Source organism: Tinamus guttatus, unplaced genomic scaffold (genome assembly GCF_059628265.1).
Source record: "Tinamus guttatus ecotype Peru unplaced genomic scaffold, ASM5962826v1 Tinamus_guttatus_pri_ptg000018l, whole genome shotgun sequence".
Lineage (NCBI taxonomy): Eukaryota > Metazoa > Chordata > Aves > Tinamiformes > Tinamidae > Tinamus > Tinamus guttatus.
This window is the reverse complement of record NW_028288552.1, coordinates 3,011,093-3,025,214: the sequence shown is the minus strand read 5'-3', so window position 1 is coordinate 3,025,214 and position 14,122 is coordinate 3,011,093. Positions and strand designations below refer to the sequence as shown.

At 36.0% G+C, this 14,122-nt stretch overlaps 1 protein-coding gene across 1 annotated transcript in view; it reads right to left on the bottom strand.

The window, feature by feature from the left end:
- Positions 1-14,122, bottom strand: part of CPED1 (cadherin like and PC-esterase domain containing 1) — a 134,385-nt gene that overhangs the window by 21,124 nt on the left and 99,139 nt on the right. The gene's annotated exons all lie outside the window — the stretch shown is intronic.

Here is a 14,122-nt window from a genome sequence, read left to right as displayed (position 1 = left end):
AAAAAAGAAAAAAAAAAGTTCAAGGCAAAATGCTTGAGTTCCTAGAGGGATTAGGAAGATTTATTATAAAGTTTTGAAGGAAAGGATCAAATATAACCATAATCCTGAAAATGGATCTTCAGATATGATGTAGTCCATATTAAACCCCAGACACTACCAACAGGATAACACAAAATACTGATCATAGTTATGCCAAAATATTCACATATTCATTATTTTTCATCAGAGTAAAGGATTTGACTTTTTCATTTTCCAATTACAGTAAAGTTCATTACGACTCCACAATTAATGAAAATATTTTATCTATGGTTATGCTTGGATACAAGAATACAGATTCATTACTGAACCAATAAAGATTATTAAAGAACCAGAGTCTGCTAATGACATGGTATGCACTGTAAATACGTTTCATTAAGGAATATAAGTTTCCTGCAGTTTGATCATTTCTGCTTTATTTTGAAGATATTAGAGAAAACATAAAATGTAAAATGATTAATGCAAGATGCCTAAAAATTAGCATTAACAATCGGGTATGACAATCAATTTAAAATTAACTTTCTTAAAATTTGCCAGTGAAAAGTGTTACACGCTTTTAGAAAACTTGAATATTACTCTGTTTGGAAGGCATTTTAGAGGTCAGATTCTGTGAGGGACCACCAGCTACCAATAATTTTTCCGGAAATGTTCATGTTTGGCCATAATAAGACTTAACACATGTGGGTTCTTACCTTTTAAGCAATAGGTTGTAGCACCATGTTTATGCCTTACAGCTATAATATTCACGTAATATAAATTACGTCATAGCATTTCTGGCTTTGGGGAATTCTTTAGAAAATTTTAGACGTCTACAGCGTATGTGGCTCAAAGAGCTGCTCATTCTAAGCTCCCTCTATACATTCTACAGAAAATTCGGCATTCCTTGGACATGTTTTTTAATGTTTTAGTTGTCTACTTTAGGATAGAATGAATCACCTTCTGAAAGTGCCTTTCTCCATTGATTATAAAGGAGTCTAGAAAGATTTAGAGGTATACGGCTGCATTAGTTCAGAAAAACTCACCTTAAACTACTTTGCAAAAATCTTCTTACATACACTATTACCTGATGGTGCTAATGCCAGTTATTACTTCAGAATATAGGAGCTTTCTGAGGTTAGTGCTAAAGAATAGCAAATAACATCGAAAAATTCTTTTTTTTTACCCTCACTTCTTTGACTTCTTTGCCAAGCTCACCATAACATAGTGGATTCTTTTTTCATCAAAATTGCAAAACCATTAAAGGAACTTAAAACAGCAAAGAAAATCATTTTATGACAAAGGAGGATAACAACTAACTATGGCAAATGTTATTTAATGCCATTATACAAAAATAATACAGCATTTTTATATACTGTATGAAAAAATGCAGATATGGTCCTTTCTGTTAAACTAAGTATTAGTCATGGTCATTTTGAATAATTCAAAACTTGTTTTTTTAAATAAATTTTAAATAATTCTAAATAAACTATGAAAATGGAAATATACTTTTAGAGTTTTTTTCATTTCAAGAAAGCTGAAGCTTCATTGAAGCTGAAAAGAAGAATAAAATATACTTTCTCAAAAACAAAAAAGGTAATTGGTCTTATGTTCACTTAACTATGCAGATTTCTATATAATTCTTTTTATTTTTTTAAATGATGTCAAATTGATTAGGCAATTGTCATGTAATATCATTCACTGTTTCTAGGAAATTATGCTATAATATGATATATTATTCCATTATATGTTATTTTTAAATTGGAACAATGAGTAAATGACATTTTTGCATTCATACTGTCAAAGTGAAATTTGATAGTCCATAGGTTTTGTGCCACTGATATAGAAGGAGATAGCAATTCATTCTGAAAGGCAGTAAATAGTGGTGCATCTTGATTTTCTAATCAGGAAACAAGATGACATGATTTTCTCATACCTAATCTGATGACATTTAGCTCTATGGTATATAAATATTAAAAAAAAAATCTCCCACTGACTTCACTGATTTCAAAGGGGTTTGGTCATCTTTGTGCACGAAACCTGAGAAAAATGTCATATATCTGTGGACTCTTTTGTGTGATTGTCCTATTCCCTGCTTCATGTTCCCTAAGCAGAGAAAGCTGATACAGCAAAATGAATGACACAATTTCTTCTAGTGTCAAACTGTGATCTTGTCTTGGAGCCTCTTGGTCTGGACACAGTGTACAGTTATTTGACAGTATTACTTAAACTAACATTAACATCAGAAAGCTCCTACCTTGCAGTAAAACAATTTGCGCAGGGCTTCACAAGAAAGCTCCAAATTCCAGAATAAGCTGCTACTGCTCCCAACAAAGTGTCATAAAATAACTTATCAGGGATTTTCTTGTTCATACCTCTGCAGAGAGTATGTGTTTAAACAAACAAACAAGAAGTCTATATTTTTGATTGCATTCCTTGGACAATATCCTTAACAGCAGTTTCGGCCTGGCTAGTTTGTTATTAGTCATAACTGATTGCAGGCCAAACTATGTCACCTATTCCCATTGATTTACATATATTTTCAAAGTATGCAGACCATGAATCTCAAAGGATTCTACTTGTGTTTAACACATAATTGCTATCTAAAATTACAGGGTCATGACAGATTTTGGATAGCTGAATTAACCTTGTTCGTTTAATCTTTAATTTGTGGGAGGCAATCTTTTATCACCATTGCTAAATTTAATACAATGTACAAAACGAATCTGTGGCAGCCATAGATTAACTACAGCTCCAGCACTGTAAAGTACCTTCAAGGCTTCAGTAATCACTGGCAGATTTATTTAGTTTTCTTCAGGTGCTGCAGTGACTTGACATCCTTCTTTCTTTGCCCAAAGATGAAACAACTTGTGATTTTAAGTATGTTTACAAATAATCACTTATAGCAAAGATAAGAGCCAGACACGCAAACTTATATTATAGTTCTTCACCTGTGTCTGTTCTCCCTGCAAAATTTTTAGAAGGCAGACATTAATAAACTCTTGAAATGTCTGGACTAATATCAAAAGAAAATATTCTGTGCATTATGTACTTCAATGCACAGTTAGAATTCACTCTTTATAAGCCTGGTTTGTCATTTTACTAGTAAACCTTCTTTTATCTTTACAGAAGCTTTTTTGAACACTGGCAAATAAAATTGAAAGCTATCCTATAGCTTTCAGTCAACATCAGTTGATACTTAGGAGAGTGAACCTTTCTGGAGCCCATCTGCTGTATGAAAAGAGAATTGTTTCTATTCAAAGCACACTACAGTGTATTTGACTCTTCAAAATGGGAATCAATTTTATCCTTTATAAAGAGATCACGCAGTTTTTTGAGCATGTTGCTCTGTAGCTTTCTCAAAATATTATTATGAAGGTATTAGGGTATGCTTTATTTCATTTACTTATAAAGTAGGTGCCTGATTTAACAAGAGTTTTGTTTATTTCAGCTTTCAACAACTACTCAGTATCTCCTCTCATTTATAAATCTACATATTTTCTCTCAGATGTGCAAATATATATATATATATATATATAAAACTAAAAAACTACCAGTCTTAAACTCTCATAGATGTGTGTGCATTTGCATGCCTCTGTGTGGGTAAGAGAGAGTGAGAGAGAAATCAATGATAATCTGTGGTCATGCAGTTAATATCATCATATGAATAGCTAAATACTACCGTAGTTGCAAAAGTGCCTTAGATTTAAAGAATGATTGTATTTTAGGCTTAACTGTTACTTGCTGTTGTGCCTTTTTACCACCTTGCCCCAATGAAAGAATTACTCTGAAATTGTAGTAGTTGCATACAGTTCAACCCTATAGGCTTCCTCCAAACTTCCTCCTTCATCCAAAGGTAAAAAAGTCGAGAGGAGAGGAGAGGAGAGGAGAGGAGAGGAGAGGAGAGGAGAGGAGAGGAGAGGAGAGGAGAGGAGAGGAGAGGAGAGGAGAGGAGAGGAGAGGAGAGGAGAGGAGAGGTTTACAATTTTCCTCTGAAAGCTTACATAAAATAGGGACAAATTGCCCTTGTGTGTTCTTTTGAAGTGTCAGCACTCCAGCAGAGTGGCAGTGAACCACATAAAGAAAATGAAGTTACTTTTTACATCCACAGCTGCTAACTGCCATTTAAAGTAGGAAAGCAAGATCTTCCAAACTTTTCTCAGATAACCCAGCTCTGTCCCTGCAAAGCTGTATCTAAAGCTATTATTTTCAGTGAAAGTAGACCTATGCAAACAAATTGAAAATTCTGGAAACTCCCACTCAGGATGCCTGCAGCATGGCCCTACGTTCAGCCTGCTCAGTAAGTTTTCTCTCCTTTTTGCATTTGTGTTACAACTCCTAGGGCTCAATGGGAATGGTGAGCTCAACACTAACTTTGAAAACCAGGTCATTTCTACTTAGGCAATCATGTCAGAGAGTGCACCCAACACATAGCACTGAATATCAATATGCAATCAGCGTATCAGAACTTTTAAACAAAACAGTAAAAAAAAATTGACTAGGTTCAAGGAAATTAATTTTGGCCTTATATACTACCAATACATACACAAAATCCTGCATCATTTTTATATCCCAAGCATGAGGATGTCTGGGGACTAGAGGATGAGAAAAAAATCATTTATTCATTTGCTCTGAACCTGCAGTCCTTTGGTCAGTGCTGTCTGTTGGCCAATGGGTTGCACATTCTTTGGCCAGCTTCAAGAACCAGCCCATTTCTCATGAGGCACATTTTGCCATTTTGCATTGCATTTTAGATGATTCCATTTACATTTTAGACATATCAGAACAAAACTTTGGGTGAAATACATACTTTTGAAGTCTTTTCTGTAGGTCTTTGTAGGCTCACTGACTGTACTTTAGGTGATCCGGTTCAATTTATACTGACCTTGCTCTGTCATGAAGTCCTCTCCTCTCTTTTTAATCCAGCTTTTTAGACTAATTTGCACATAACAAAAGTTAGATTAAGATGATTAAAAATTATGTTCTGGAAGGAATTCTAATAAAATTAATCGGTGAATGAGCTCATAAAATAGTGAAATTGTATCTTATTGCTCCGGAATAAATAGTGAGCAGATGGATTATTTCCACTCGATCAACTTTATTAATATGGCAGTAACAAATGAAGGAACAGTTGGCATATTGACTTCTATTAATCCAGCTCCCTCTGGCTGGCTACATTATTCAGTGATAGATGAATCTCCAAAGATTCAGAGGTTTGTGTTGGTTCAGATATATCCCAAATTAATTTGATTAAACTGAAACTCCTGGGTGTGCATCACAGGCCTAGAAATCTGTGGCAAAGAGGCGGGCAGTCACCTGAGACATTTCAGCTTACTGCTGCTTTTGGCTGGGAAGCAGTGACTATTATTATTCATCAAGCACAGCTTAAGGCATAGATGAAGACATTGCTTACATCAAAAGATACATAAATCCTTTAAACAAAAGAGTATAGGATTAATGGGGTGAACTGATGAAGTAGCATGCTTCTGTCTCACAGCTATATTTTGAAGGAAAGAAACTGCAATCAGTGTTTTGCAAGGAACCTAATGTGTTCCATCTGTAAAAATGAAACAATACTTCCCAATGACCCTAAAGACACTGTCAGGAAAAAACACATTAAAAGACTACGAGATGCTCAGTTCCACAGGGATCTGAGAGAAACCATGAAAACACTTCAGAAAAAGAGGCTGGCAATGCACACAGTTGGAACATGCCGTGCCCAGACGTGGTTGAAAGACTGGGGAGGATATGAAAAGCTGACATACTGGCCATATTGTCAAGGCATGGTGGAGACATCAGATATATGGTTTGAAATGTGGACAAAGCACAGCCATCAGTCTAAATGGCTTTCAGGCTGTTGTTAGAGCAATTCACACTGGTGGTGGTGTTATTCTGTCTCCGTAATATAACTGTGTCCTACACTGTGGGCCTTGTCTCTCTCAGCTGCAAACTTTTGTCTAGAAAACCTATGAGAATAATGTCATGTACAGCACTCTAACCAAACTCCTCATCTACACTATGGTATCTTTAGTATCTGCTAAGGTGCCTATCTACAAATGCTATTTCTTCAAGCATTTGCAGATTATACAGACAAACACATTTGACTTTGATACCAGAGAGGCTTCCTTTGCACCACTAATGCTAATCTCAAAGAAAGCTAAGAAAGCTATTTTATTTTAATGATTAAGCACTACTTATCAACAACAACAACAACAAAAATGCAAGTTTCATATCATTATTTTAATACTTTTCATACATTGAGTCCTTTCAATCTATGAAGGATTTTGATTCAATTCCATTTCCCATTCTACCTTACATCGCATATTTGATGTCAGTCACATTCCATATCTGCCTTCCTGCTCCCAGACAGTCAGCTGCTCAGAGTTCTACATTTGTGAATATCAGAACAAAAATACTCACACGCAAGCTAGCAAAGCATAACTCCTAAGCCAGTAGAAACATATAGATCACAACGCTCAACACCTCAGACATGCTGCAGAAGTAGCTGAAGCAAAACAGATGAAATTGAAGTCCATTTTTTCTTAAGAATAAACACCGCAAACACAAGTTTTGGAATATATTTCAAACTGTACTTTAAAAAATCACTTTTTTCATTTTTTAAAGCTAAAATGTGTATGTGTTTTCAATAGCTGATTTCTTTTTCTAAGAAAAAAGTAATCACGATTTCCAGCTTGTATGCTTTACATACTAAGACAAATCAATAATAATTAAAAGAAGAATGAAAAGAATTTCATGTTCCTTCCTCCCTCAAAATGAAGATAACACAGGAACAAGCAATAACAGATAAAGAAAGGCATTTAGCTATTTTACAATTTAGGATTTTATTGGGATTAAATCCTATTTAGGATTTAGGATTTTAGGATTTTTTTTTAAATGAGACAATAAAATTGACCAAGAGATTTTCAGAGCTGCATCAATTTTGGATTCCCACTTAGTTCTTCTCATTCCTCTCTAGTACAGAAGTACTATTTCTCTTTATCTGAAAATGGAGAGTATTTTGAAAATATCATGTGCAAGAAGTAAATATCTTACAGGATATCCACAGGAATTATTATTTACTTACATTTCTTTCTGAACAAAGTGCCCCTAACTGTTTTGTCTGCTAAGTAAGTATAAGTCCGTTTTATTAGCTTGGGCATCCCACAATCTTTCAGCTGTTTTTAAGAAGAATTCTCTATATCCTCCCATGCTTGGGATATATGGCATCCACAGTTAACAAAAGAAACTGCAAAGGAATCTGTACTGTACATCGTCACATGTGCAAGAGGCTCCTGGGCTCCAGACCTCTCCAGACTGAGATCCTTTTATTACAACCACGATAGAAGAATTCAGATTAGATACCTATCATTAGACCCAGAATGTATGAAAACATATCAGAAAAGAATGAATTAAAACCCACTCATTCATTAATGTTAACTCTTGGCATTCTGATACTGAAATACTCTGTCATGGAATAAAATGCATTAGAAAAGTGCATATCAGCTAAAGACTCTGTTCAGTGTAGCTATGTATCAGCTACAATTTAAATGTTTTTAGATTTGAACTCAGTATTTCACAGTGTAACATATCAAAAGTACTTCTTTCTCACTTCTATCCCTAATCCTATGTACCTTACAAGAGCATCTATTAACTTCAGTTATGGCTCAGGACATACTGTGAGTAATAGACCAGGCCCCATCCTGGAACTATGACCAGTTTATATTCCAAAGAATTTTGGATATTTGGAACCAATTCACCTCTAAGTTCTGCCAAGTTCTGCCTCTAATTTTTTATATAAACTTAGGCTGATGATTTGGAGCTGCCTTCAATAGTACCTACATTTAAAACATATCTTCTCAAAGCCCTCACTCAGTTGCTAAAAACCTCCTGAGTATCTCTTGGTATGGGCAAAACCACCCATATCCCAACAGAGCTATGTTATTCAATCCTTTAGCTCTAAAAGAATTCAAACATTTCTCAGGCATTCTCAGGACATGCTACCTGGTGTGTGCCTTGCACAAAGTTCTGTTCCCCATTTATAACACTGTCATAGGTAGAACAGTCCTTTCTGATATAGGAACGTAAAGTCCTTCTTTTACTTGGTTTGCAGCAGAGATTCGATTCAAGCTCCTCATGTCACTCTGAGTAGTTCCCTCTCAGCCTCTCCTGAGGAAGCCATTCGGGTTTGCTTTGTACATAGAATTAAATACTGATTTGTAAAGATCCCTGAACCTGCATCTCCCACAGGTTATATGGGTGCTAAGAATGCAGAGTAAAACTGGATGAAGGGAGCACCATCAGGCTTGCTGCTAATCATTATGTGAGAAAGGACAGACTGAAAGTAGGTACTTAACTCCCTGAGAGAGCACATTGCAATTCAAAGTGGAAGAAAGACTCACATACACCCCCAAGACAGGATGTGTAACTCCCAGAGGAGGGCACACTTAAGATAATACACTCCTTTCCATATCATTTTCTGATGGTCGACACCTCTGACTCTTCAGTTACTGTGTTAGCTCTTGCAGATCTTATTTTTACAAGTTTAACTCTTCTTTTACAAATAAAAGAAAGGGTTGTACCAGACACATTTATTTTCTCCAGTTGTATCAATTGTTCTAGAAAGAAATTAAATCTTTCTGCAAGCTTTACCTAACACTTCCCAAGCAATGCAAAGCAACCTAGTTACACTACCTAGACATTAAGTATTTCATTAGGCCTTGGGATGCTTAAATATCTCTTGCTAATACTCATTTTTCTGCAAAATATCTCTCACTGGTGAGTGTCTAACATATTGCTTAAGAACTGAATTCTGCCAGGACAGTTCAGTAGAGTACATATTTAGTTTTCTTATTTTCTGCTCATTTTCAGAAAACATGTGGAATTTATCCTTGAGATTTCCTTCCTTCAGCTTCATTTAGTTGAAATTGGCTCAGTGGGTTGAAAAGACATTAGTGAGGGGTGGATGAACTGGAAGAATGTTTCAAGATCTCTTTTTGTCTTGGTAAAGTGGACAAAACCAAACCAATTTGCAGAAATATTTTTTAAAAAGTAAATATATTCATAAAAAAGGCAAAAAAATATTATTTTATTTATAAATTGGTTGATTAACAATTGTTTGCGTTTAAGGAGTAAGTGCGTATGCCATTTTACATGGAAATTGTTCTCCATGTCATACTGGGCTTTGGAGTAATCATTAGAGACATGAATGGTATGGAAAACACTGAGGAAGCCACTAACCCAGGTTCAAAAAACCCAAGTGAAAGAGTTTTGAAACTGTCTTCCCAGACAATGCCAAAAACCCAACTAGTTCCTGCCTTTCATTTAAAGACTGAGTCTACATATGTGTTGAGCGGTCATTTTGATGGAAAGCACTCTTATCTCTGGCAGGCAGCAGGAGGTATTTCCGTTTGCACAAAGCCTGCACTGGTGCACATGTTTCAACAGATCCTGCACACAACCATCTTGGTACCATCGTGTACTTTCATACCGTCTGTCTTTACTGCAGAAAATATATAGAAGCAGCTCCTGAAAGAAGCTGTGTTGACCACCCAAGTCATTCAGGCCAGCTCTCAACAGCAGAATACGATTCTCTGAAAAGTAATCCCCCTAGTGAGAAGACCTATGATTGCTCTCCAATAAGAGTTGTACAGAAGATTTTAAAGATAATCCCCTCAGGGACTTCTCAGCCTCCCAGCTGTGTGGGGTTAGGTTGCCTATTCCATACCACTCTGCACTGGAAAATATCCATCGGGAATAGATGATCAGAAGTACACAGGGGAATGCAGCGGGGCAAGACCTGGGCCTGAGGCTGTTTTGTGAAAGACATCGATGACTGCTTCTCCTCACCTGAATAGTGCCAAGGAGAAAAGGGACATTTGAAACACATGTGCACTGGTTGCAATATCCCTGTTCTGGGGCAAGGATGATCCCCAACACCTTGCACTTTCCCAGCAGCTCATTGGGAGGTAGATCATAGTGGATGACAACCCCAGAGAAGCAGCAGCCTGGCAGTTCCATCCATATCTGGCCTAATTTTAAAAGTGGCTTTCAATAAGGTTGGAAAGACTAAAAGGAGGGATGCTACTCCCAGGATATCTGCAACATCTGAAAATATGTGCCAAGCCTCTGGCTTGTTGCTTCTGAGCCACTCCTCAGCATTGAGGACACCCCAGTTTTTCCATAGTGTGTCTCCTAATCTACACTACAGGGTGACTCTGTAGGAAAGTTAAAACCTCCTGTATGCATCTCTTCAGAAGATAACACACCAGAATGCATATTAGCAGTTATCTATAGCACACTGTTGTGTTAAGGGGTGTATAGGTTGTCCAGATTATTTTTGGGCCCAGTATAATTTAGCTTAGAAAATGTTCCTTCTAACGAAGACACCAGGCTGTTTTTTTCAGTGAGTATAGAGACAAGCCCAAAGATGTTAGGAGGATATACTAAAAAGAGAGCATTTACATGAATTATCCTAATTATGACCAGTAAATCATATATGAGAAATGTGAATGCTAAAAACAAAATTGAGTAAATAACACTAGAGGTAGTTTCGTGCAAAGGACAGAAGACATGGAGAGAGCATGTTTCCGTAAGATAGGAATTCTCCATTCCATAGCCTCAGTAACTCAAAGTTGTAAACATTCAGGAAGAACTGTGTGAACCCTACAATACTAGAGAAGTGAAGGAATGAAACTTTCACTCTATATGTGAGTGTGCATTAAAGAGAAGAAGAGAATATGAAGCTTTAAGAAGCGATTATTTCTTCCCATTCAGTTAAAAGCTTCAGTAAAAATATAATATTAAAACATCAGAAAATTGGGAAATCTGAGAGTCAACATCATCCAAGATTAAAGTCTCTTGGAAAAAGCATGTAATAAGACTGTAAAAAACAGAAAAGATAAATGTATTTACAGACAGTATCTGGTTATTATTTATACTTCCTTTTTACCACATTGTGTCTTAACATGAAAAGAATGAAGTAATGAAGGACTGGTTTGCTTTTGAAAATCAATACATATTTCATTCAAAAGAATATTTGAGTTCAAATATTTTCTTTGCTAATAACTGTGTCCTTTACTAAATTTTACATATCCCCAGGTGCTCATTTAATATACACAGCTGGGAGACAGGAGTAAGACAGACCAGTCTGTTTTCCTAGAACACCTACAAATCCGGCCATGTATTAATTTATTTTTGAAACTATAATGGGGCAAAAATTGACTCTGACAAATTTTCAGCACACTTGCTACTCTAATCACAGAAGTGAACTTCATGGATTTTTATTAATCATGATCCCTTTCAAAAGAAGATGATTAAAGGTTTACCTTCTGGTGCATAGCAGACTGAAACTGCAATCTCTGTACAGCTTGATGGCTTACTGAGCAGCAGACTGCATGCAGGTAGCTTTCACACATGGACAGAAACAGATTGCATGCAGTTAGTGCCAAATGAGCAGACTGAAGGTAGAATTCACCCCTGCTCTTTGCAACAGCCCGCTCACAGCAATTTACTTCTTATCCTTTTCATTCACTCAAAGTAGTCAAGCAGCAACTAGTTGAAAACAGTTCCACTTACAAAAAAACAAATAATTTCTTTTGAAAACTGAACAATGTGATTAGTTACTATGTATATTCTATTACACCCAGCATGAAGAGTGATGCTGGGCTGAACTTTTACTTTGCTTAATGTTGATATCACATTGATACAGAGATGGTGCACAGTGGGAAGAGAAAATATTTTAAAAAATCAAATTTAAGGCTCATTCCTAAGTGATATTAATTCAGTTTATTAATCACCTGATTTCCCCTGACCTACACTCACTTTTTTGTAGTAATTTATTTCTAAATAGGCAGAAGTTTGGAAGGTTTCTTTTGATCCGCTTAAGGGCTGGGGAACAGAGACTAGGGGAATAGATAAGAAAATCACTGCAGCACTACGAATATAACTGAATCAAGGTGACTGAGCATCCTTTGTTTCTTTCCAAATGCCATAATCCAATCAATTATACTTTTTCTTGCAAAGGCAGAGGCTATTCTTGTATTTGGGCAATATTGAAGTCCTAATCCAGGATTAAGCACTTCAGAAAAATAGCTCTTTATAGACCTAAGGACTCCTCCACATTTTATACGTATTTTGAGTCAGCTCGTAAGATGTTTTAACTTTCTTGTGCCCACTAATAAAATGTTTTGCAGCAAATGCTCTCAATCAGGTGCATTATCCAACCTGATGCTGGTTTCTGGAGTTGTGAGACAAGTTTCTTTTCAGCAAAATATGCATTGATATATTCTCATCCCATAGCAAGGCACTTTACATTATATATATATAAACATTGTTTTTTTGACTATTAATTAGGGTTACTTGATTATAGACAGTGTCCTGTCATCAGCTCTGGAACCATGGACTGAATATTATGTTTTTGTTTTAAATATTCTTGCCTGGAACAGTCCAGCTGACCGAGGGCCTGACCATACTCCTAGTTATTAACCAGCTCTTTTTCATGTTGCTATGCTTCCTCAGCAAGATCCTGGACACCTTGCAACAGGAATTTTGCTCTGACTTTCCTCCCAGTAATAACTCAGCACCAATACCCCAGTGGTCACCCCCATGATCACCATGCCAAACACACAACCTAAATCCTATTCAGTGCAAGCTCTCTTCAGTACGGCAAAGGGCTGCTAGGGTTTGCCACAGGCACTGAAACCACAGCCTTTCTGAAGAACTGCCTTTCACACAAAACTCTGTGTCCAGATCACAATTAGAAGCTGTATCACTGGCCAGGAGATCCAGATAACAGAACGGACCCTTCTAGTAAATATTAAATAGTAGATTACAATATATTATGATCACATACATTAGACACCACAAAATGTACTAAAATCTATATTAAATAAATGAAAATAATTCAACAAAGGTTAAATGATTAGTATAAGGATGTTCTTACTTTTACTTCTCTATGCCTTTAACTCCCTCCTCTCTTACTTCTCTTTTCTACAGCTTTCCCATCATTTGACAACAGCTATTGCAAAGATTGTCTAAGTCTCACACTCACACAGAGAAATGCACAGATGTAACATAATCTTACTGTGCCCTTTCTACCATATTGCTCCTTATCATTCAATTGCTAATATACCTTTCTCTCTTAAAAATGGCCATTGTACATGACAAAGTCAGGGGAGGTCACTTCTTGTAAAATATTTCTGTCTGCTAACTTGCTATTTCTCTTTAGTTATTTTCTCCTCGTATTACCAATGTGAAAAATAAACTGAGAAAGCTTGAGGGATGGTCAGAGAGGGGAATGAGAAAAGGGAAGAATATGGGTTAAATGAATGGTAAATTATTTTTTTAGGATACATGGCTTTCTGCATTTGCCATAATGTTATGACAACTGAATAAAATTGTTTAAATAGTAGACAGTATTAGACAGTAATGATATCATAAAAATGAAATGCTAAATCATAACATGCTATCAGAAAGAAAAAAAAAAGACAGGTAAGAAATAACAAATGGAGAGAAATCATGCAGACCATAACTTTATTGTAATTTTGTCTAGAGAAACTTGCCTTCAGTATCCACATATGTAAACTCTATGGGGCTGTCTGACTACATGTTTTTGCTCCACATCTGTCAAGTGAGAGCAGATCTGTTTGCATAATGTGGCACTCTGGAAAATTACGATACTCCTGCGAGTGTTTCAGGCTCATAAAGCAGAAATGGGTTACCTAGAGACTATGGTATGTTCATCTGTTGTAACAGTGCTCATATTTTGTAAACTATATTAGTCACTTCAGATTTCAAAAGACAAAATTTCGACATGAAAAGGCATTTCTAAATATTAATAAATATAAATATATATTTTTATATATGTATATATATACATATACATATTTATCTATATCAGTCTTTCAGATCATAATGATTTACTACAGCCAAGAGCATATCTGATTTGCTTAAACATCTCTAAATGTGTATCTTCTTTCATTTAGTTCACGGTATAACAGAATCATAAAGTCATTCAGGTTGAAAGGACCTCAGAGTCTCTAGTCCTGGTCAAGCAGATTGAACTTTTACCTGCTGCATTTGTTGGATGGACATGGTAACATCATTTACAGAA